Source organism: Ceratotherium simum, chromosome 6, assembly GCF_057802395.1.
Source record: "Ceratotherium simum simum isolate JZ-2026a chromosome 6, ASM5780239v1, whole genome shotgun sequence".
Taxonomy (NCBI): Eukaryota; Metazoa; Chordata; class Mammalia; order Perissodactyla; family Rhinocerotidae; genus Ceratotherium; species Ceratotherium simum.
Genome location: NC_141905.1, coordinates 56827130 through 56850917, shown reverse-complemented (window position 1 = coordinate 56850917; position 23788 = coordinate 56827130). Strand labels below are relative to the sequence as shown.

Sequence of the window (23788 nt, the reverse complement as noted above, 5' to 3'; positions counted from 1 at the left end):
TTTCTACATCGCCTCTCCAGCTCGAGAACTTGTGTCTAAAGCCAGTTATACCATAAGACATTTTTCTTCATATAAACCACTAAATTTGTGACCATTACAGATTATTTTTGACTCTATATGGAAAATATATTCTCCATTATACTTTCAATCATATTTTAATAAGGGCAGGGGCTGAGTTTTTAGTTTCAGCATCTCTATTACCTTGCACGGTGTCCAGCACATAGTAAGTGCTCAATAAATGTTGGATGCTTTAATAAATCTGAGTCTGTACACTAAGGCTCTTTCTTTATCTTACTAAATGGTTCATAACTACAGGATTTTGCATTTATAATAACAACTAATTATACTAAAGGAAGAATCCAATGGATGCCTTCTCCAGAGCCAGTTTAGACTCCATCTCTAATGAAGAATACTGGTTTGATATTTGTCCTATTGCGGTAAAACTGCTTTTAAGTAATATAATGGGATATTTGTAAAAATCAATAATTTTTATAATGAGTTTGTGACTGTCTTGGCATCATTGTTTTGGAAAAAAACTTGAAAAAAAGCATCTCCACAAAACATCCTGTGACTTAACAGAATAGAAAACAGACCATCAAAGCTAGAAGGAGAAAAGACCAATCAAGGGGAAAATCCAGAGTGGATGAGAGGTTAGGTGGGAGAAACAAACACACAGGCACCTGAACATGCCAAGAAGAGCCCCACTTTGGGCACTATGGTAACAGTTCTCTGTTTCAAACAAAAGTAAAATTCAAAGCAACGCCTATCATGTTGTACTTGGATATCACATTGTTGATGCAAGGTTATTTTGACAACTGACTCTCTTTCAGTTTCATCATAGAGAAAGAAGCTATCTAACGTACCCAACTTCTGGTTCAACCAGAAGAGGTACAATCTCATTACAGTAACTAACACTTCATAAAAATTTGAAGTTCATATGAGTTGGATGTAGTAATAGAAACACAGTTTTAGCCCCCAACTCATACTATGTGAACGTTTTGATATTTAATGTTATAATGGTAACATGCTCTGTGATACAATTTAATCATATTGTCTGGTGTTCACACGCTCCTTGGCATCAAGAAAACACTGCAATTAAGTAAATATTACCTCTCATTCATCCAAGAATAGCTACAGAAGAGATTGGGTTTGTGTGTGTGTTTTTTTTTTTTTTGAGGAAGATCAGCCCTGAGCTAACATCTGCCACCAATCCTCCTCTTTTTTGGTAAGGAAGATTGGCCCTGGGCTAACATCTGTGCCCATCCTCCTCTACTTTATATGTGACGCCACCACAGCATGACTTGATAAGCGGTGCATAGGTCCGTGCTCAGTATTCCATCCTGTGAACCCTGGGCCGCCAAAGCAGAGCACACAAATTTAACCACTATGCCACCGAGCCGGCCCCATGTGTGTCTTTTTAAAGGCCCAAGAATTTACCTTAAAAAATAAATCCTGGGGCCAGCCCCATGGCTAGTGGTTAAGTTTCATGCATTCCACTTTGGCGGCCCAGGTTCGGTTCCCAGGTGTGGACCTACACCACTTGTCAGCAGCCATGCTGTGGCTGACACATACAAAATAGAGGAAGACTGGCACAGATGGTAGCTCTGAAAGAATCTTCCTCAAGCAAAAAAAGGAAGATTGGCGACAGATGTTAGCTCAGCACGAATCTTCCTCAGCAAAAAAAAAAAAAAAAAATCCTGTTTCTGAATAAAAAATTATCATCATTATTTTTTTTTAATTTTTTGTTTATTGCAGTAACATTGATTTATAACATTGTAAAAATTTCAGGTGTACATCATTGTACTTCTATTTCTGCATAGATTACATCATGTTCACCACCAAAATACTAATTATAACCCATCACCACACACATGTACCGAATTATCCCTTTCACCCTCCTCCCTCCCCCCTTCCCCTCTGGTAACCACCAATCCAATCTCTGTCCCTATGTGTTTGTTTATTGTTGTTATTATCTACTACTTAATGAAGGAAATCATACGGTATTTGACCTTCTCCCTCTGACTTATTTCACTTTGCATTATACCCTCAACGTCCATCCATGTTGTCACAAATGACTGGATTTCATCGTTTCTTATGGCTGAGTAGTATTCCATTGTGTATATATACCACATCTTCTTTATCCATTCGTCCCTTGATGGGCACTTAGGTTGCTTCTAAGTCTTGGCTATTGTGAATAACGCTGCAATGAACACAGGGGTGCATGTACCTTTGCAAACTGGTGTTTTCAAGTTCTTTGGATAAATACCCAACAGTGGAATAGCTGGATCATATGGTAGTTCTATCCTTGATTTTTTGAGGAATCTCCATACTGTTTTCCATAGTGGCTGCACCAGTTTGCACTCCCACCAGCAGTGTATGAGAGTTCCCTTTTCTCCACATCCTCTCCAACACATATTGTTTCCTGTCTTGTTAATTATAGCCATTCTGACGGGCGTGAGGTGATATCTCATTGTAGTTTTGATTTGCATTTCCCTGATAGTTAGTGATTTTGAACATCTTTTCATGTGCCTGTTGGCCATCTGTATATCTTCCTTGGAGAAATGTCTGTTCAGGTCTTTTGCCCATTTTTTAATTGGGTTGTTAGTTTTTTTGTTGTTGAGATGCATGAGTTCTTTATATATTTTGGAGATTAAGCCCTTATCAGATGTATGGGTTGCAAATATCTTCTCCCAATTGTTAGGTTGTCTTTTTGTTTTGTTGATGGTTTCTTTTGCTGTGCAGAAGCTTTTTAGTTTGATGTAGTCCCATTTGTTTATTTTTTCTATTGTTTCTCTTGCCCAGTCAGACATGGTGTTTGACAAGATGTTGCTAAGACCCATGTCAAAGAGCGTACTGCCTATGTTTTCTTCCAGAAGTTTCATAGTTTCAGGTCTTACATTCAAGTCTTTAATCCATTTGGAGTTAATTTTTGTGTATGGTGTAAGGTAAGGGTCTACTTTCATTTTTTTGCATGTGGCTATCCAGTTTTCCCAACACCATTTGTTGAAGAGACTTTCTTTTCCCCATTGTATGTTCTTGGCTCCTTTGTCAAAGATTAGCTGTCCATAGATGTGTGGGTTTATTTCTGGGCTTTCGATTCTATTCCATTGATCTGTGTGTCTGTTTTTGTGCCAGTACCATGCTGTTTTGGTTACTATAGCTTTGTAGTATATTTTGAAATCAGGGAGTGTGATACCTCCAGCTTTGTTCTTTTTTCTCAGGATTCCTTTAGCTATTCGGGGTCTTTTGTTGTACCATATAAATTTTAGGATTCTTTGTTCTATTTCTGTGAAAAATGTTGTTGGCACTTTGATAGGGATTGCATTGAATCTATAGATGGCTTTAGGAAGTATGGACATCTTAACTATATTAATTCTTCCAATCCAAGAGCACGGAATATCTTTCCATTTCTTTGTGTCTTCTTCAATTTCTTTCAGAAATGTTTTATAGTTTTCGGTGTACAGATCTTTCACCTCTTTGGTTAAGTTTATTCCTAGGTATTTTATTCTTTTTGTTGCAATTGTAAATGGGGTGGTATTCTTAAAGATTTTTATTTTTTCCCCCCAAAGCCCCAGCAGATAGTTGTATGTCATAGCTGCACATCCTTCTAGTTGCGGCATGTGGGACTCGGCCTCAGGATGGACGGAGAAGTGGCGCCTCGATGCGCACCCGGGATCCGAACCCGGGCCGCCAGCATTGCAGCGCGCGCACTTAACCACCAAGCCACAGGGCCGGCCCATGGGGTGGTATTCTTAATTTCTCTTTCTGCTACTTCGTTGTTAGTGTACAGAAATGCAACTGATTTTTGTATGTTGATTTTGTATCCTGCAACTTTACCATATTCGTTTATTACTTCTAAAAGTTTTCTGGTGGATTCTTTAGGGTTTTCTATATATAAAATCATGTCATCTGCAAATAGTGACAGTTTCACTTCTTCCTTTATCATCATTATTTATATTACTATTATTCATAATAGGAAGCAGAAAATAAAAACTGTGCTCAGAGAGATTGAGGGAGTTGTTAGAAAGGGGTGAAGATATTCCATCTTTCTTTTAATGATAAAATGGTCTTTGATAAATTCTTAGAATGATTGGAGTTTCATTTTTTTCTGTACCTTCAATCTCTCTCATTGTGCTGCCCAGATGAACTTTCTGAAGTGTATACCTGATAATGTCACTTCAAGGCTTAAAAAATTCTGGTCTCCTTATCATCTATAAGATAAAATTCAAATTCCTAAATACATAAGGTCTCTCTCTACCTCTCTAGACTCATTTTCTGCCTTAGGTCCCTGTACCCCAAAAACGAATGATAATTCCAAACCCATAGTCCTTTCATGACTCTGCATTTACACAAGTTGTTCTCTCTGCTCAGAATGCTCTTTCTTCTCTTATTCACCTGGTCCTCCTACATATCCTTCATGATTCAGCTTAAGTATTTGGTCCTCTGTGAAGCTTTCCCTGACCCCTCTCTCTGCTCCCCCCACCTCAACAAACATAGCACTGACCCACAGAAGAGATGCCACTCATATTATCATGATGTTTTACAACTTCATTTATGTCTCAGGCCATAAACCTTGGAATCATTTGAATCCTCTTTCCCCACAATCCAAGTTCAATCCTTTAGCAAATTCTGTGGGTTCCATCTTCAAAATATATCCAGAACCTGACCTCTTCTCATTACCTCCACTGCTATCACGCTGGTCCAAGCCACATCATCTCTCACCTGGTTTACTGTGATAGCTTTCTCACTGGTCTCCCAGATTCTGCTTTTAACCCTATTCGGTCCATTCTCACTCCAGCACCCATAGTGGTTTAGTTAACACAAAACAAAACGAAAGATCATGTCATTCTTCTGCCCAAAATCCTCCAATGGCTCCCACGTCACTCCAGGCAAAACTAAAGTCCTTCCAACAGCCTATGAGGCCCTACCTGGCCTGCTCCTCATCACCTCTCTGACTTTCTTTTCTACTACTTTCCTTTTCTTGCTCCATCTGCTCTAGCCTCAGAGTCTTTGCACTTGCTATTCCTTCTGCCTGGAATGCTGTTCTCCCAAATATCCACACTGCTCATTCTCTCATTCCCTATAGGTTTTAACTGAATTTTTACCTTCTACCCCAGCACAAGATTGTGATCTATAAATACTATTTTCCACTAAAATTAACCAAGGCTATTTGGAAAAATGGCTGATTTCAAGTCTGAGGCAAAAACTGTATAAGATGAGACTGGAATATTTTGTCATACCAGAAAGCAAGGTTCCTATTTAAAACTACTAGGTTGTGTCAGAAGGACTGAGGAGCCAACTTCAAATGGCTCCTACTAGCCAAAGTAGTGAAAATTTGAGCATCAATAAGAAATAATAACTGAAATGGATTGAAACACATCAGATATGTTGACACTCACGTGTTCATAATGATACTATAAAGAAATCATTGTTCACCTTTAGAACCAATTCTTGATTCCAAAAACAAGTAAATTAAGAGGAAATACCAACACTCAACATGCCTTTGCTGCACAAACTGTGCTACAGGATAATCAACTAGTTGATGAGGGAAAGTTTCTCCTTAAAGTATTCCAGATAATGAAAGAATAAAATTGATAGCATTAGAGTATCACCACTGTACACCAAATAAAGTAATGAAGCTAAGCAATAATCATCGATGACTGCTCACATCACAAGAGCAGCAAACACCACACCCTCTGAAGTAATCTTGCCCAAAAAACTGAAGCCTCTAGATCTAACTACCAGTCTACTAGAAATACAGGGCACAAAACCATGTCAAAAGATACTACAGGAATACAGTCAGTAAAATTTAGTCTGGAGGAAACACGATAAAACAATTCAATGTCTTTAACAAATACATTGCAGGGAAGAAGATAGAGGATGAGGCACCTATAGAGATTTAAAATATATTCCAACCAAATGCAATATCTGTACATTGAAATTCTGATTCAAACCGATTTTTAAAAAACACCAAGACAAAGAAATTTGAACATTATGGGATATTATTTTATAATATTAAAGAACTATTCATTTTTCAAGGTGTTTAATAGTATTGTGGCTATAATTTTTCAGAAGTCCTTATCTTTTGGAGATATATACTGAAACATGTACAGAAGAAATCTGGGATTAGCTTCAAAAAGGAGGAGTAGGTGAGGTATAGATAAAACAAGATTAGGAATGAGGTGATAATTATTGAAGTTGGATGATGGGTACATGAGGATTTGATGTACTATTTCTCTACTTGTTTGAGTTTTCTGCAATAAAAAATAAAAAAGAATCTTAGGTGAAAAAGTGGGAGATTATCTGATGATAAACAATAGTTATATGTGGGAATTGTTCCAGGGTTTTAAGGAACATGATTGAATATTCACTGAGATAGGAGCCATATGCAAAATTGGCTTGGGGTTGAAAGATGGCAAAATTGGCTTGGGTTTAGTTAAAAAAAATTGCTATAATCAGGCTAGATGATGATCACAAAATAGGCTGAGCATTTCATTTAAGGAGCAAATAGTCAGATGAAACAGATTATCTGCAAGAAAAATAAAAGTAATTGAAGAGCAAACTAGTTGAAGCTAAAAAGCTGTTACACCAGTATAAGTCAGAAAAGTGTATTCACTGTGCAATTTGTCTGTAGCACAGTAATCAGGAAGCAATATCAAGATTGTCTTAGATTTCTTTGTGGAATGTAACATTAGGTGTAGAAGTCAGGAAGGACCATTCATTCTGTCCAATGTGCAATATCAATGGTATGGTTTGATGAGTTGAGGCACTCTCCATACACCCAACGGTGACTAAGCAGGAATCACATAAATTGGATGGAGTAGTGATGGTGGTTTCTGCATTCCTGGGGGATGGGAGTAGGGGTCAGAAGCTGGTGGGATAGGATGGAGGATGGGCATTCTGGTCTCTACATTGTTTCTAATTCTCCATTAAAACAGAAGTCTATTGATAAAACTCATGAAAGGAGGTACTCTGGTTTTATGTATCTTAAAATAAATGCCCAGGGTAACTATTCTACAAAATGACATGTTTTGCCAGTTTCAAGAATGCTTGTACTTATCCATTCAGCTTTTATTATATTTGAATCTACTAAAATGTTCTTCATAATATTTGACGCAGTGTTCAAAACGTTATGTCCTGTTGATATTTTTTAAACAGTCCTTGCTCATGGTTGGTTTCAAGACTAAAAGGAGACTGTAAAAGAATGGGTTTTTATAATTGATAGGGATGCCGTAGGCATGGTAAATCATATTTCAAGAATCATGGGGTAAAATGTTATATGTTATATGGCAATTGACAAATCTAATCTCAGGAATTCAGTTTTCTTTCCGCCAGCAATAGACCCAAGCCCCATCTTCTTACACCCCCTATAAACCAAGATTCTAAGTCAGTACTATTTGGTGCTGGTGTATGAATACCTGACAAACAAAATTTGCCAGCACATTTTGAAAATCATATCAAATTTTTATGACACTGTTTTACATTGTGCTTTGACAATCTATCAGCACTACATACATGTCTTATCAAAAGAGAAATACAGATTAAATTAATTTGATTGAATTTGTACTTCTCTACCGTCAATAATAACTTCTGCCCTGACTCCATCTGCCTGCTTACAGTATCCAGAGACAATAAGAATCCCTATGAGGGGTAGGAAATAGGGGGTGGGGTGGACCTAAAAGTGCTCTGAGAGTATTTAGAATACAAATTAGGTCGGAAAATGCTCCCTCCCTTCTTTTAGGAGAAAAGTAGAGACACTATCTCTCAGAGCAGAGCTCCGGTTCTCAACCTTGGCTCCACATTATAAATGCTTGGGGCACTTAAAAAATGCTAATGCCCATCCCTCACCCTTAGAGACTGGGATTTAATTTGGTCTGGGGTAGGACTCAGGCAAGATTTCTTTTGTAAAGGGGCTGGATGATTTTAATGTGCTGCCAGGGCTTTAGAGTGAAGGAGAGCTAGGTTCAAATCCTGACTGTATGATCTTAGACAAGTTAGTGGGCCTCTCTGAACCTCAGTTTCTTTATCTGTAGAACAAAGATTTTTTTAAAAATCTACTTCACAGAGTCATTGTAGGGAGAAAAGGAGAATAAATATGTGAGAACTCCTAACAGAGACCCTAGCACATAGCTGGCACTCAACAAGTGTGAGTTCCTTTCCTATTCACCTATCTGCTAGATCTATGTTCTGATAAAACAAAACATTGTCTTCTCTTCTGTGTCTCTTACTTTTTCCCCCTCCAACATCTTCCATTTATTTTTCAGAAGTTACTCCAGGGCACTTGAGAATGAGAGCAGAAGTCTCTTTTATCCTACAGCACAAAGGATCTCTCTACCCCTCTTCCCCAAATTTAAAGTGATCCTCTATATGCAACAGCAACCGTGGGACTGAGGCTACACTGAGAGAGGGGAATGGGGAGTGAAGTATGACCTGGAGTCACCCATGTCTTTGTCTTTCCAGGATAAGCCAGTGGGCTTGGTAGTCAGGGAGGAATGCCCTGAACTCTGAGCTAGAGAAAGCCCTTAAATGTTGCAGAATGGCCAGCTCTTCCAAAGAGGAAGTATGTGGCCAAACAGTGGCACCAGAAGAAGGCAGGCCTAAAGCACATAGCACAGCAACTTCAAGCAGAGCAGACACTCAATAAGGAGTTTGCAGAATTGAAATAAAGAGCCTGTACTACAGGTAAACATCTAACCTGATCCAGTACTCAATGAAGTCTGTGTGGTGTAGGCATTATTTTAGTTGTACATCAAGTATTTCACAACTGACTCATAACCACTCTTATCTGAGCTACAACAACTGCCCCTTTCTTCTGCATGAGCTGAAATGTCTACATTTTCTGTTGTAACATCCTCTTTACCTCCTTCATCCTACTACCCCCACCCGAAGGTCCCGATTCCTCTAAACATTTCAAAGGTCTGCAGAGATAATGAGTGAACTGTCACTTCATTAAAATAATAAGATTTTATTGCAACATCCAGAGGCAGGCCCCAAATCCGTGAGTTGCAGGTATGATAACTGATAATAGCTGTAACTTCTTTAATGTCAAAGACGTTCATTTCCAAAGAAAGCACTCACTATCCATAAAAGTTCAATCAATTTATAAAAGCTCCAACTATTTTTAAAATATTTTTAAATGTTTATATATTTTTTAAATGTCTAATTTAAACAGAGGTGGTAAGCAGATCAGTGGTTGCCAGAGATACATTGGGATGGGGAGAGAGTTGAATAGATGAAGCATGGGATTTTTTTAGGCCAGTGAAACTATTCAGTATGATACTGTAATGGTAGATACATTGCAATATGCATTTCAGAGAACTTCAGAGGACAAAGAATGAACCTTAAAGTACACAAAGTTTTTAAAAATCATTCAGGAGGTTAAAGGATCCCAGAATGGAATGTAGATTGTAGCAAAAGAATTTAACTATATTACAAATGTATAAAACAACCTCATTGAAGGGTGTAGGGGAAAGGGTGCTGACTTAATCACTTTGGAAATGAGTGACTGTTGTAAGACTAATGGCAAAGGGAACTGTACAAAAGCAAATTACTCTACTTGATAAAGCTGTTTCCCATGGGCATACTGGTTCATAATTCTGAGACCACTATATATGTATACTGGAACGGAACAATTAAGTGAATGGATGACAGTAGGATTCAGGATTCTCACTGTTGGAGTGGAAAGTTACAGATAGGCAAGGGGCAGTGGCTAGAATGATCTAATGGATTAGAGTTGGAGATATCAGTATGAACTCATGCTTTAGTTTGAGCATGACTATGAACCACGTTTAGTTTAATATACAGATGGATAAATATAGCAATATTCATAGTTGTGTGTATTTACAAGGTTTAATATATATATTCTCCTGCTCTGTCAGCTGAGAGGGCCTCTAAGCAATGATACCCAAGTAGCAATGAGTACACCTAGCCCCCAGACTTTTGTGTTTTAAAACCGTTCTCCAATAAAAGGAACCAGAAATCCCTGGAGAAATGGCTGATTCTAAAACAGAGCAGGTGAGCCTGGAGCATCTTGTAGTGCCAGAAAGTAAGGAGGTGATCAAAAAACCCCACAGTGATGGGGTATATCATCAAATTGACACAGGAGCCAACTATAAGAGCTCTCAATAGCCAGAACTGGAAATAAAATAGTATTCAATTATAACCCAAAGTATAAAATAAATATCCATGAGACTATACTGATAAAAAATTATTGAATAAATAAATTAATGAGGGAGAATAGACAAATTTCCTGTACAGAAGAATTCCAAATAATTTATGTACATACTCTGTCCTCTAGGAGGTGGAATATAATTCCCTACTCCTTAAAGTGTGGGCTGCACATAGTAACTACCTTCCAAAGAGGAGAGTATGGGAAGGGAGGAAGAAAGAGTGATTTTACAGCAGAGAAACCTGACCAACATTACCTCAGCCAGGTGATTAACATCAACAGTGATAAGTCATGTTGATAGTACATACTCTTGGTATGATGTGATGAAAATGGTGCTTTACCTTTGTGGTCTTCTTCCAAAAAATACATAACACTAGTATGTAGAATCATGAGAAAGAGATCAGACAAATCCCAAATGAGGGACATTCTACAAAATACCTGGGCAGTATTTCTTAAAACTGTCAAGGTCTGCAAAAACAAGGAAAGTTTGAGAAAACGTCACAGCCAAGAGAAGCCTAAGAAGACATGAAGATTAAATTAATGCAGGATCCTGGATGGGATTCTGGAGCAGAAAAAGGACATTGGGTAAAAACTAAGGAAATCTGAATAAAGTATGAACTATAATTAATAATAACATTGCAATATCGTTTCATTGATTGTAACAAATGTATGACACTACTTTAAGATGTTAATCACAGGGGAAACTGGGTGTGGTGTGTATGGGAACTTTCTGTACTATTTTCACAACTTTTCTGTAAATCAAAAACTATTCTAAAATAAAAAGTTTATTTCAAAAAATATGTCGTTAAACATTGTACAGGTGTTTAAATGCAGCTGTTGCACCAAAACCCCTTGCTGAAGCACATTTTTATTAAAATCACTGCTGAATGAACATGGTTTTGCAAAAGCATTTGTTACACGTGATTTCTTGTTCAAATAGAATTCATTGTCTCTACATCCAGCAAAGCAAAGTTAACTCGGGCCATGTGCCAAGACACGGAAATAGTCTTGTTATATTGACTCAATGTGATAATGGTAGTATTCAAATCTTTCCATCCATGACACACAATATTCCCATTGGTCTAAAAGAAAAAAAGCCTCTAAGTTGCTCCTCCACTGGCTCAAAAAGTTTCCACATAAGTATCTCTGGGGAGAAGTCAGAAACTCTGGGGCCAGGGGAGGGCAGGAAAGAGTGATGACTGCTGGTTCCAGAACTTGAAAAAGATAATAATAAAGGAAGGCAAATGCCTACACTCCTCCAGAGGGCCACTGTCATATGGGACCACTGCCAGAGGACTTAAAGTAGCTCTGAAAAGGAGAAAAGTTGGAATTAAGAAAAATTTACCACATTTAACTGACCTAAGTGCCCAGGATTGTACTTGCTAAGCAATCAAGACTCCAAAGGGCATAAATCTGTCTTCTAATTCCAGACATTAGGAGTCCTAGGAGGCAGGGGAAAATTTTGAAGAACACACGGCCTCTAGATTCTTAAGCTCAAAACCTTAACAGCATGGCTCACACACCCAGTTTTTGAAGACAATAATAGCCCACAATATCAGGTCAGCCTACAGCAGGAAGCTCTCAGGTTGCCTCCACCTCTGCAGAGACCAGCCAGGGTGACAAACATTGGAGACAATTCCAAAGTCAGGCACCCTGCTGTCCTTTACAATAGCCCTTTCATCCACTGGGAGCCAGCAGAGCCTGAAGAAAGAGGAGAGCAGGAAAAAATAATAGCGATTTTCAGACTTTTGAGGTTACTTAGCCTAGATGGTTCTCCCAGCTCGTCCTTCAAGGTCTAGTTTAAACCTTAAATCTTTAAAGTTTTCCAGCTAACCCTCCCTCCTCCAAATTCTGAGAGCATAATTCTCCTTTCTTATATATACAACCTGGAGTCTAACTCCAAATTCTTGAGTCTGACTGCAAACTCTTTTTCTCTTTTCTCCATCCACTTCCTTCCATATCCCATAGCACCTAGACCAGTGTTTTGCATATGTGCTTAATAAATAGCTGATCTTGATTGGCTGTTCTGATCTCCCTCAAATTGCCATAAGAAAAATTAAATGTGAATCAGGTCTTTTTCACATCTTACCCTTCTGGCTAGCCATTCAAAATAGCCAGGAGGTCGTCTTGATTATGTCCAGGCTACTTATGGTGAGATGTGTTTTGAGGTGAGAAGAAACAGGCCTTCTCCCTGTCACCAACAGGGTTGTGCATTTACCTGACCAAATTTGCCTTTCATGAGTCTGGTCACACACGACTCCTTGGTTATCAGCCGACTGACCCCTGCATCTGGTTTTGGTGCAGGTAGATGATGGTATCCAAGCCTCTGGACAGTGACTCCTGTTCTGGTCATGCAAAGTGACCCCAGCCCTGGACGCTCAGCTCCAGCATTCACTCCTGCCCTGCCCTGAGCTTGCCTACTCTCATACCTCGTTCATATCTGACACTTTCCCCATCTTGAGAAAGGATGGTGTCAGGGAAGAGGGAGAATCCCCCTCCGCCCTTTCCCTTAATGTTCTTCTGGCTGGCCAAATAATTAACAAGACAGGTTAGCAGGAGAAAATAATACCAAGTTCAATAACATGTATACATGGGAGAAACCAGGAAAACTGAGTTTCTCAAAACAATAGTGGCGATTCTCATCTTAAATACCATCTTCAGCTAAAGACAAAGGAGGATGTTGGGGGTGGGGGGAGTCAGTTATGGGAGATTACCAGAAAAGCACAGTAAACAAGAGTAAGGTTATTATGCAGATTTAAGGCCTCACCTTTCACATTGATAAGTTTTTAGAGATGAGGTCATCCACCCTCTTCCCAGTACAGAGAGGGAGATACATTTACAAATGGAGATTTCTCTTACAAATGTAAATGTTTGTCTGGCAACTCTTTTCAGGGCTACCTGGAGAATGTGGCCGGGGAGAGAAAGAATTTTTGATAAGATGGGCTTGTTGGTGCCTTTTCTATTGTAACGCCTATTTTACATTATATTACAGCCATCATATGGTATTGGCTCCTTCCTGGAATAGGTCTTCTATGTTAAATTCTTTAGGCTGTTAGTGGGAGGTCAAATGTCCGTCAGAGAAAATAATCAAGATAAAGAGATATATTTCAGGGTGGCCAATTTTGATCTCCCACAATGGTATGTATTCTTACCTGAGCCCTTAGTATTTAGAAATTCAGGCAGGCACAGGACACTACCCAAAAAAATTCTAATCATTAGACCATCATGCTCACATAGAGTCCACGGTCTGATGCAAAACAGCACCTTGCTTTTTCCTATGAAGCTGCTGATCAGTCCATGCACAATCTACCCCTGGTGAGCATTATTCATGCATTCATTTACTTAACAAATATTTACTGAACATCTACCATGTGTCAGGGATTGTTCTGGGCATCAGGATTCTCCTGGTCTCTCTAGTATCCATTTTCACTTCCTTCCATTTCAGCCTATCCTGGAGGTCCCAGGCCTTAGTTAATGAGTTCCATCAGGTTTTCCTCTTACAGAGTGGCAGTGGTGGTAGGATTCAGACCCTTCAGATACCTCAGCATGATACACTTATAAGGCAAATGTTTCTCCTGCCAATATGACCACCCCTCATACTTACAGATCTCCTGCTATTCTATCACAGGGTCTTTGTCACTTTTCCCCACCTCACCAAAGACTTCTTTCTATCATCTTAGCCTGATGTGGGCCAGGAAAGACGTGGACCTGGAAGGTCAGAAAATGCCACCTTGCAAATATTATCACAGTTTTTTAAATGAGATAAACATGAAAGGATGGGGGGGTAGGTGGAGAAGACAAGATAGAGAAGAGAGTTTCAGAGGAATTCAGCAAGAAGTTGGCTGTTCTGCAGTCTTTGCTAGTCGAAGAAAGCTCAATTTCAAATCTATTCAATTGAAATAAATATAAAATAAAATAAAATTCCTTGGAATAAATTTTAGTATTGTGTAAATAGTCTAAACATTGGGAAAATTTTTTATTTTTATTTTCTAATAACTGTGACTCCCCAGAGAGGTTGTTCCTGATCTTCTATTCTAAATTAGGCCCGCCAGTTATATACTTGCAGATCACCCTCTATCTGTTCTTTGTGGCACTTATCCAATTTGCAAAGATTTAATTATGAGGTCATTGCTTAATGTCTTTTTCCCTCCCTAAACAAGCTCCAAGAGGGCAGGAACCATTTCTGTTTTGTTCTCCACTGAAAACATACACCCTACACAGAACCTGCACATAATAGGAGATCAGTAAATATTTGTTGAAAGAAAGAATCAAAATTCTTTTGCCTAGTTCCCTCCCTTAGATCTCTCTTCAGACTTCTAGGTCCACCACTTTATCTCAGTATTGTAGAGTGGCTTAATTCAACCTCAGTAGACTCAATTAGAGGATGCCTACCCAGAAACTCCACTTATAGTAAACACATGGGATATATGTACAAAGTTGTATATTATAGCATTGTTTTTAGAGTCAAAAGCAAAACAAAGCCAGGAAATTACCTGGAATGATTGACTAAATTATATTGATGAGGGTGGCAAGAGAGCTAAAGTTTATACTTTGCACTTAACAATCATTGACCAAGGGCTGGGAGCATAAATTCTTAGGCACTTCTGGGCCCCTGCGAGCACAAGCAGAGCATGTTCCAGCAACCTGAGGGCCTGCTCACAGAGAGACATAGGGGCAGGCTGTGGGGAGGGCAACTACACCAGGAGCAGGTGTGCACAGAAATAGTGAAGAGATCTGAGGGCCTGTGGATGCAGCACCGACAAATCCACTACAGGTAGTTTTGAGATTAGTATGATATCATTGCAATTTTTTAATAAAAACCTATATATGCACATCACCCATGAGCATGATCAAAGACACAGAAGGATCCTCCTCTAGGGGAGGAAGAGAGGGTAGAAATTGATGGAGGGGTCGGAAAGGAGTTTACTGACTTTGTACATTTTTATATTATTTCCACTAAATATTAAACATTTTAATAAAAATTTTAGGGGAAAAATTTAGCCAGAACCTTTTAATAGATGTGCCATTCCCAAGTAAAACTCCTTCTCAGCATATGAATCAGTCACACAAATCTCTCCCAATTCTGAAAATTTTCTGATCTAGTCCAAAGTATGTGACAATCCCTATTGCTTTTAAATTCATTGCTCAGCGTGTAACAGGCAATTTTCCACATTAAAAAAAAAAAAGTTTAGGTTTGCTGAATTATAATCTTTAAAAAGTTTTAAAAGCAAATTGGGAGTCTAGAATCAAATTAAAATTCACTTGCATTAAGTACTGCTACAAATAGCTCATCTGAGTTGGCGATCAGATGAAAAGATATCTTCCATGCAACACTAAGCATGCTCGTGCACAATGACAAACACAGCATAACTGACACTTCTGCCTGGAAACACACAGATTTCTTTTGACATTCGTTGCAAGACACATTCTGAATTTCAAAACATTAAAAATATGTTTTTATCAAGTGTTTTACAATCAAGGATATACAGACTATGTATAGAAAATGTCTCTAAGCCTACCCACTCGACTGTTCGCCATAATTCCTTCCAGGAAAAGTAGAAATTGCATAGAGGTCTCTGCTCTGAAGCCTATGGAATGACAAAGAGAAAGCTGCCAGTTGAGAAAGGTGTCTGTGGGAGGGAGAGCTGGGGGAGTGAAAGGATCTGCACTCTGTGTGCCATAATGCCTTGCAGACAAGACAATGTTTTTTCGGCTTCAATGATCCAAAGGATGGACAACATGGATTTTACAGAATATGCTCAAGTGCGACATACAACTAGGGGAAAGTAGAAGTAATTACCAGAAAATACTTCATTAATACTTGAATAATATATAAATGTTTACCACATATACATTTGTTACTGTGCTTTGTGTTATGAAATGGGAACAAGCCAGAAGGAAATCAATGAGGAAAATAATTCTTTCCCCCTTCTCTATCTAACTGCCCTCTAGTTCCTTCCTCTGCCTAGCTGGAAAAAGCTTTGTGAAAAAGAGACTGCAATACTCCCAAACAACAGAGAATATGCCATGATTTATTATAGCTATGCTGCAGACCCTTGTCATATTCTGCTTTTTGTCTCAGTTATTTATGTATGGAGCAGATTGGATCTTAAACTACCATGTTTAGGTGTCCAAGACATTTTGTTATTTTTATTTTCTTTATATCAACTTAAATCCATCTCAGCTTCCTCTGAGCTGGCAAGAAAGTCAATCACAATCATTACTGGAGTCCCCTTACATCCCTGGTTTACACTAGAATCTGGGAGAAGTACATGTATCAGAAAATGGGGGGAGGACATCTAATCTCTCACCTACCTTGATCCCTTCTGATATTCTCACAACCCAACCTTGAAATGTGATGGGCTTTCTGTTCCAACGCTAAGTAGGGATGGGGGAGGACTGGTGAGGGGGCTTTGCCTCAGCTGGAAGCCCTGATGCCTAGAGTGGAGCCTCCCCTTCTGAGGTATTACTGACCAGGACACGACCACAGAACAAGCAAGGGTACCCACTACCCGTGGGCCCACCAACCTCCATCCCCTTCCCAGTGCTCCAGAATTTCTGCTCTTTCCTGGCCCTCAAAGGTACCCTTTATTTCATCCCTATTACCCTATTCCTTCAGGGCACCTTGTGTAATTTCAGCAATAAGCCAAGGTAGGATTGGGAAACCACAATAATTAACATCTTAACAAAGTATCCTGCCATTTACACTGGTATTATCATTCCTTCCCACCCCAAATTTCCCTTCAGTGCTCACCCCACCCTCCATCACTACTAGACTTGGAGGTACAGAGGGAGGGGACTGTTTATTACTCGTTCTGTATCTTCTAAAATACCTAACATGGGGATTTTCAACATCTGTCCTCAAGAAATCAAATCCCCTCCCAGCAGTCCCTCCAAATTTTTATTGGTGTGTAAAAAAAATTTATTTTTGCTACAACTGAGTATAAATATTGTCACAGCAATGCCTGAGATGTGAAACAAAGCACATCAGGCAGCTGGGTGTGGAGCAGCTTTGTTGTATCTAAGAGGTAAGAGGTTAGTCTTTAAAAATAATCAAGCCAAAGACACACATTTTGGGGTGGCCAATTCTGATCCCCCACAGTCCAGCCTTTGAAATTTTAAGAAGTTTCACAGTCCAGAAGCTGAGTTGGTAGATTGTTCTATCTCATTGGACCAGTCTCTTAGTCCTGATGATACATCAGTCTAGTTAAATTCATTTCAAGAGGTGGTGATGCAGGTGAGCTCCCAAAGTTAGGCCTATATTGTGTAAGCAAGCAAGCAGGTATTTAATAAGAACCATTTCATAAAAACAAAAAGAAAAACAAGGTTAATGGTTGGAGCAAATTATAAACCAGTTTCTGAGCCCAAGAGACAGCCAATCAAGATTTCTAGATGTCAGGGTCAAAGCATCTTTTGCAGTTTGAAATGTCTCTGATGATGTCATCGGTGTTCAGATATCTTTTTGAGTCGCTTACACAGTACAGGCATGTTATCATGGTGATCTCTCTTGAGTTTATATCAAGTTGTCCAGCTTCAGTTTGTAGGGCTTCAGGAACAAGGGTGGTTTCAGTTCTCAATGATTCCAAATGAAAATGATGGAAAAAATTGAAAACATTAGTTTGGAGATTTGTAGCCAGATATTTCAGGACTCTAGAAGAATTCAGGATCCAGTACAGTTTATGGGTGGAAAACAAAAAAACCTCAAAGACAATTAATAGAACTAGAATCTAATATCCACAAGTGTGTGTATAATAGCTTCTACTAAAAACATAATTTTTCCCTCTAAAATCACCCTCGTTTTTACCAAAGATACCCAAATTAAGACTAATTGGTCAGTAAAATAAGTCTATTTTCAATAAACTTGGCCCAATTATTTATATAAGCATGCAAGAATAGCAATTGATCATATAGGCTCTTTTAAATCTGCTTTGCTGGAACTTTTTATAAGGAATCTCAGATTGAACTTTAAAGGCCTCTCAAGGTCAGACCAAGCAAAGCCAAGGACTTATCATCAGACTCTGCCTGCAATACCTACAGATTTGGGTGAATTCCTCTCTTCTCTTGAGGTTCCCCAGAACATCCTGAGGTTCTTTTCACCTGCCAGGGAACTTACTTTCTTTACTCACCTGGTAAGGATGCTAGGAACACTGAAAGCAAGGTACCAGGCCAATATTTCCAAGTGGCTTTATTCCATAAAGTCCAATCTCTGTTCCTCAAAGTTGTCTGGTCATCTGAGTCTATGCGTGTTGCTGTGAAATATGACATTCCAGTCAAAGCCTTGGTGTATATAACCAATGTTTCCAATTGTGTCCTGCCATAAGGAAATCAGGTTCTTATTGAACTTATGAAAGTAACTATATTGCCATGAAAATAAGAATATTCACTCACTAAGAGTTTCTGAATTCTGGAGAGATTAGGTAGGGAGAAAAAGATAAATGCTTCAATTCTGCTTACAAAAGTATAATTTATCAAATTGCAATAAGTCCTAGTTAGCTTAAGAGAAGAAGTTTTCCTTAAATCTTAAAAACAAAACATTAAAAAATCAGCAATATTTCAAACAAAAAGTCATAAAAATTATAATCATCCTCATCAGTTCATTCAGTCCCATGTAATCAACTCTTGGTCTTGATCCTTTGTTAATAGCTTCATGAAGCCATCAGTTTCTCTGTTAGAGTTCTGTAATTTCTTATCCAGTTCAGTTTTATGATCTGAAAGTTTATCAGAAACCTGTATGCTAGAGTAAGTGTCACAGTCCTTTCCATGAATCTCTCTGAAGATGAAATATTTTCAAAAGCATCAAAGTAAAACAGTAAGTGTCTGTAAATGACAAAAGACTTAAAAAGGGCAACTGACAAAGAAACTTGGCTATTTCTGTGACATACAACACTTCAAGATAATAACTAGAATTATGACTGATAACCAGGATAGATCAGAATTTTAGAAATGTTATATGATTTTTTAAAATACATATCAATAACATTTACCCATATAATATAACCTAAGAAGGTTTATCATCACTTATTTGACAACGCTTTCCATGTAACTTAACATACCAAATAAGCCTAACTAGTTTAGTATCTTCCTCTTTATAGGAAGAGAGAACAAATTTCTTTGCATAGTCCCAGGGGCCTTCTGAAAATTCTCAAAGAAAAAAAATTTTTTTCTCCCAGATCAAAAGAAAGACTTCATTTACTATTTGAATTTTTGGGGAAGCTTGTCAAAAATATCAAAATGTTTTAAAACACTTGGTCAAGTAGGAAACAATGCTCACTGTGAAACAATGCTTAGCTATCCATTTAACCAAAGTGAGACTCATTCAAAAGTAAAGAAAACCTTTTATAATCTCTTTATCAAGAGCAGACTAAAAGTTCAATAAAATTATCCCTTTTAAGAGAGAGAAAACCAAATTCTAATATTTGCACCAGGTTACTTTTTATATTAAAACTCATTTAGTTAATTAAATTCATTTTAATCTTAGCCAATTTGACCATGTACAAAACTCTTTTCTCAGAGTTCCTTCTCCACAACCCTTCTATAACTTTCTTTTTATATCCAGAATTTATCTCATGTCTTTTTTTTCCTAGTACTTTAGGACAAATTTATCTTTCTTAACAAAAAAAAACAAAATATTTTCAGTCTTTATACCTTCTTTACTGAAAATGTACATCTTACTTTCCTTGCACACAAAGATGTTTTCCTTATTAATTTTTAGTAGCTTTAATCATATATATTAATTAGAATTCTTAACTCTTATAGACCTTAATTTTTAGTGAAAATTAAGAAGTAAGCCATTATGGACTGTCTTTTACATTAGCATTCCGTGGCGTGGCAAATTTATAAATACTTTTTATAATTTCTAGAAACACACTGCTTCATAGTACAATCTTTTAATAAAACATGAGACATGTTTTCTAATAGATTCAAACACTTTTTAGTTTCTGTGTAATAAGACAAAAGTAGGTAAACTTAGACATGTTTAGCAATTAATTTTTCAGTATTTTATCTTTTTTGGAATGGTTTAAATATTTAATGAATTTTCCATCATAAATTTAATGAAGCAAAACTTCAAAGTTTCAAGTTACTAAAGAGATTTTAGAAGTTATTTTAAACACACATGCCATAAATATAATTATTGCTAAAGGTTGATCCGTAAACTCTTATCTCACTTACATCTAAATCATTTGCTCCCAACAATTATGTTTAGATTACTCATGAAAACTTCATGAGATATTAGACAAAATTAGCTATCATTTTAAGCTATTATTTTGCTGACAAATTTGTAACAAGGATAACATGAGCTTATTTGACTAGTAAACCCAGGCTGCATGTCTGCATCATATTCAACGTTGATAACTCTGAGGACATGCCTATTTAAATCAAACCAACAAACTTAAACAAGCTTTCATTTACCAAAGATTATTTTATATCACATTAACTTGAAAGACATTTGGGTTAGTTTCTATTACATATAGAAATAACTTATGTAAGAGCTTTGTTTAAGCCAATTAAACAGAACTCCTCTAGAAATTATACCATCAGGAGGTAAAATATCACACATATATAACATACATATAGACACACATAAACAAAGACTCCACAGCTATTGTTTAAAAGTCTGCACAAAGCATTTAATAAAGGCCTTCTTTCTAAGTGTACAATTTAACCCCAGACCAATTTACCTTGGGGGGAAAGCTTTTATTATCTTTTTTATTAGCACCTAAAATTAGACTCTAGTTTTCTTCTCATACTGTGTGAACTCAGGCAACCCTATTGACTTCCAATTAGTATGTTTAATTAACATTGTCTGAAGGGCAGATTTATATGCCATCTTACAATCAGGCAGGGAAAACTTTCCCCAGTGAGACACAATGCCTATCCTCACAATACAATCTATAATACAATCAGGCAAAAAGAGATGTAATCACTTCACATAAAGCCCATAAATGTATCAATTTTCCCACAAAATTTCATCTTAATTCCATCAACTTTTATACCTCTAATCATAGCTTCCATTAGGACTTTATTAACAGGTCTCAATCTTATAATATTGGAAAGGGAAAGTGTTTCCAGCCAGACATAATGCCCATTTTCAAAACACACTTAAAAAAAAAGTTGATATAATCTCTTCATATAATATTAGCTCACACATTCCAACCTCTATAATCTTATCAACACTTATACTTTTATATTTTCTCAATTTAATTGTAGCATGAGTCAGGGTCTTAAGGCTAGTCATCATTTTTTTTTTTGTATTTCCCTTTTAATTTGGTCTTTTCATAGGTACCAATAAAACAATTATGAGAGCTCTCAAAAAATTTTTTCCAATTCAGAAGTTTTTCCAATTTAAAAGTTTTTCCAATTTAAATGATCCATCATCTGGCCACACTGATGGGTAGGATCTTAACAGCACCTTAAACCAATAAGCCTTTATGGCTTAACCATGGATGTGAGAAGCATCCCCAAAACAGAGTGCAAAAGAAGCAGCCCTCACAAGATCCAGAAAGTTCATTCCCAAAAGTAACCTAAGAAAGCAAAGGCCTTCTTGCACAGGAAGTACAAGCAATGAAGGTTGAGATGACAAAGGCCCCTTATGAAAGCAACTGGGAGCCCTTACGACAAACTCTCCCGAGAGCTGATACAACCAGACAAAGAGAGTGCATCTTGGAACCCCAGTCTATTTGACTGGCCGCCAAGATGCACACTGGTACATATATCCTCCAGATGGTGGAGACCAGAAAAGTCACAAAGTCAAGCTCTCAAGACATAACAAGACAAAAGGAAAAACCTCATCTTATATGCACATTAACAGCTTTAGCTAAGCCTTGGGTCTCTTGGAGCCAAATTAATACCTAGGAGGGAGGTGCTGCAGGGTTGGAGATTGTGTGTGTTTTATAGAGTACCTGATTGCATGTACATTTCTTGATGTTGGCAAGGGACCTGTGTCATCTACCCCATTCCATGACCAACTTATCCTATCACAGGAGTGTTCTTGAGGTGGCACGTGCCCTAATGGCTCTTAACTGCTTGACCCATACCCACCAAATCTGTGGCCTCTTTGGCTTCCAAGATGCCATTAGCAACAGTTTTCACCTCATGCACATATTCCCAGACAACAGGCTTATAGAGACGCCTGTGTCTTGCCCTATGGTTTTTCCTTTTTATGACAAATGACACAAAAGACAGAGACAAGGAAAAATAGTGACCATCTCTGGGAGGAGAAAGATCAGTCAATGAGTACTGAAACCAAATTTCTGAGAGTTGCTGAGTCCAAGAAGCTAGCTTCACCAATATTTTCTCCTGCTAATCTAAATTTAGAAAAGGAAAAAAAACTCACCACTCTCACTTCCATTGGACCCTGCAGGCAGAGATCTGTGAGACTGACATGGTAAGAACTCTTACCTCCTCCCAGTTCTTGTCAGGGGTCCAGGATCTCTCAGCCGCAGTAGTCCAGGAGCAAGCAGCATCCAGCCAGTAAAGTTTTATCCCATCTTCATAGCCAAAACTGAAGGGGAGGTAAGAACTATGCCTCTACCATGTAGGTCCTTCTGGCTGGTCTAAGACTTAAATTGACAGGAGAAAATCAAATAAAGTTTAATAACATGTATGCATGGGAGAAACCCAGGGAAACTGAGTAACTCGCTAGAATGGCCGAAGCCACCACCTTAAATACCATCTTCAGCTAAAGACAAAGGAGGATGTTGGGGTTAGTGGTTTGAGACTTCAAAGGGGAGGAAGGTAATTTACATGGAGAAGGAAATGCAAATGTTGGAAAAACAAGTGTTTGCCAGGCCATCTATAGACAAAGTGACCCAGAGACAGAACTTGGATAAAAATGGGCTTGCTAGTGCCTTCCTGTCTATCACACCTGGTTTTACATTATACTATAGTTCTCTTACGGTATTAGCTCCTTCCTGGAACAGACGTCTATCTTAAATTCTTTTAGGCAGTTAGGGGGAAGGTAAAAGTTTCTTTCAGAGTCTTTTGTCTTTAAAAATAATCAAGCCTTGGGGCCGGCCCAGTGGCGCAAGCAGTTAAGTGCGCGCGCTCCACTTCGGCAGCCTATGGTTCGTTGGTTCGGATCCCTGGGCACGCACCGACGCACCGCTCGTAGACCCATGGTGTGGCAGCGTCCCATATAAAGTAGAGGAAGATGGGCACGGATGTTAGCTCAGGGCCAATATTCCTCAGCAAAAAGAGGAGGATCAGCATCAGATGTTAGCTCAGGGCTGATCTTCCTCACGCACACAAAAAATAAATTTAAAAAAATAATAACAATCAAGCCAAAAAGACACATTTTGTGGTGGCCAATTCTGATGCCCCACATTAGCATGTCATTAGATCAGTACTACAGAGAAATTGCAAGAACTCTGCCTCCAAGAAGAGCACAGCCAAAGCAGAACCAGCTCTTCTCAAAGAGCAACCAACTTGAAGAGCAACCCATAGATAACCCTTATGGTTTTATTGACATCGTGGTGGCGACTGCATTGTAATCATTGCTGGCCTGATTAGTGTTGCTTTTAATCATATAATTACCTCAAAATATGTTTCAAAAAATTCTAGAATTTGAAGTGTGCCTCAGTGGCAGAGATGGCTAGATGTTCACTCCTCTTATTCTCATTT

The 23788-nt window shown here is 38.2% G+C and overlaps 1 protein-coding gene and 1 long non-coding RNA gene across 4 annotated transcripts in view; one reads left to right on the top strand and one right to left on the bottom strand.

Annotated features, from left to right (window-relative positions):
• Window positions 1-23788, top strand: part of TCTN3 (tectonic family member 3) — a 70567-nt gene that overhangs the window by 914 nt on the left and 45865 nt on the right. The window lies entirely within an intron of this gene.
• On the bottom strand, window positions 17167-22716 carry LOC147916873 (uncharacterized). The gene is made up of 3 exons (XR_015552572.1): window positions 22568-22716; window positions 18295-18479; window positions 17167-17740 (listed from the first exon to the last, which is right to left on the bottom strand). It is a non-coding gene; the product is annotated as an uncharacterized LOC147916873 (long non-coding RNA).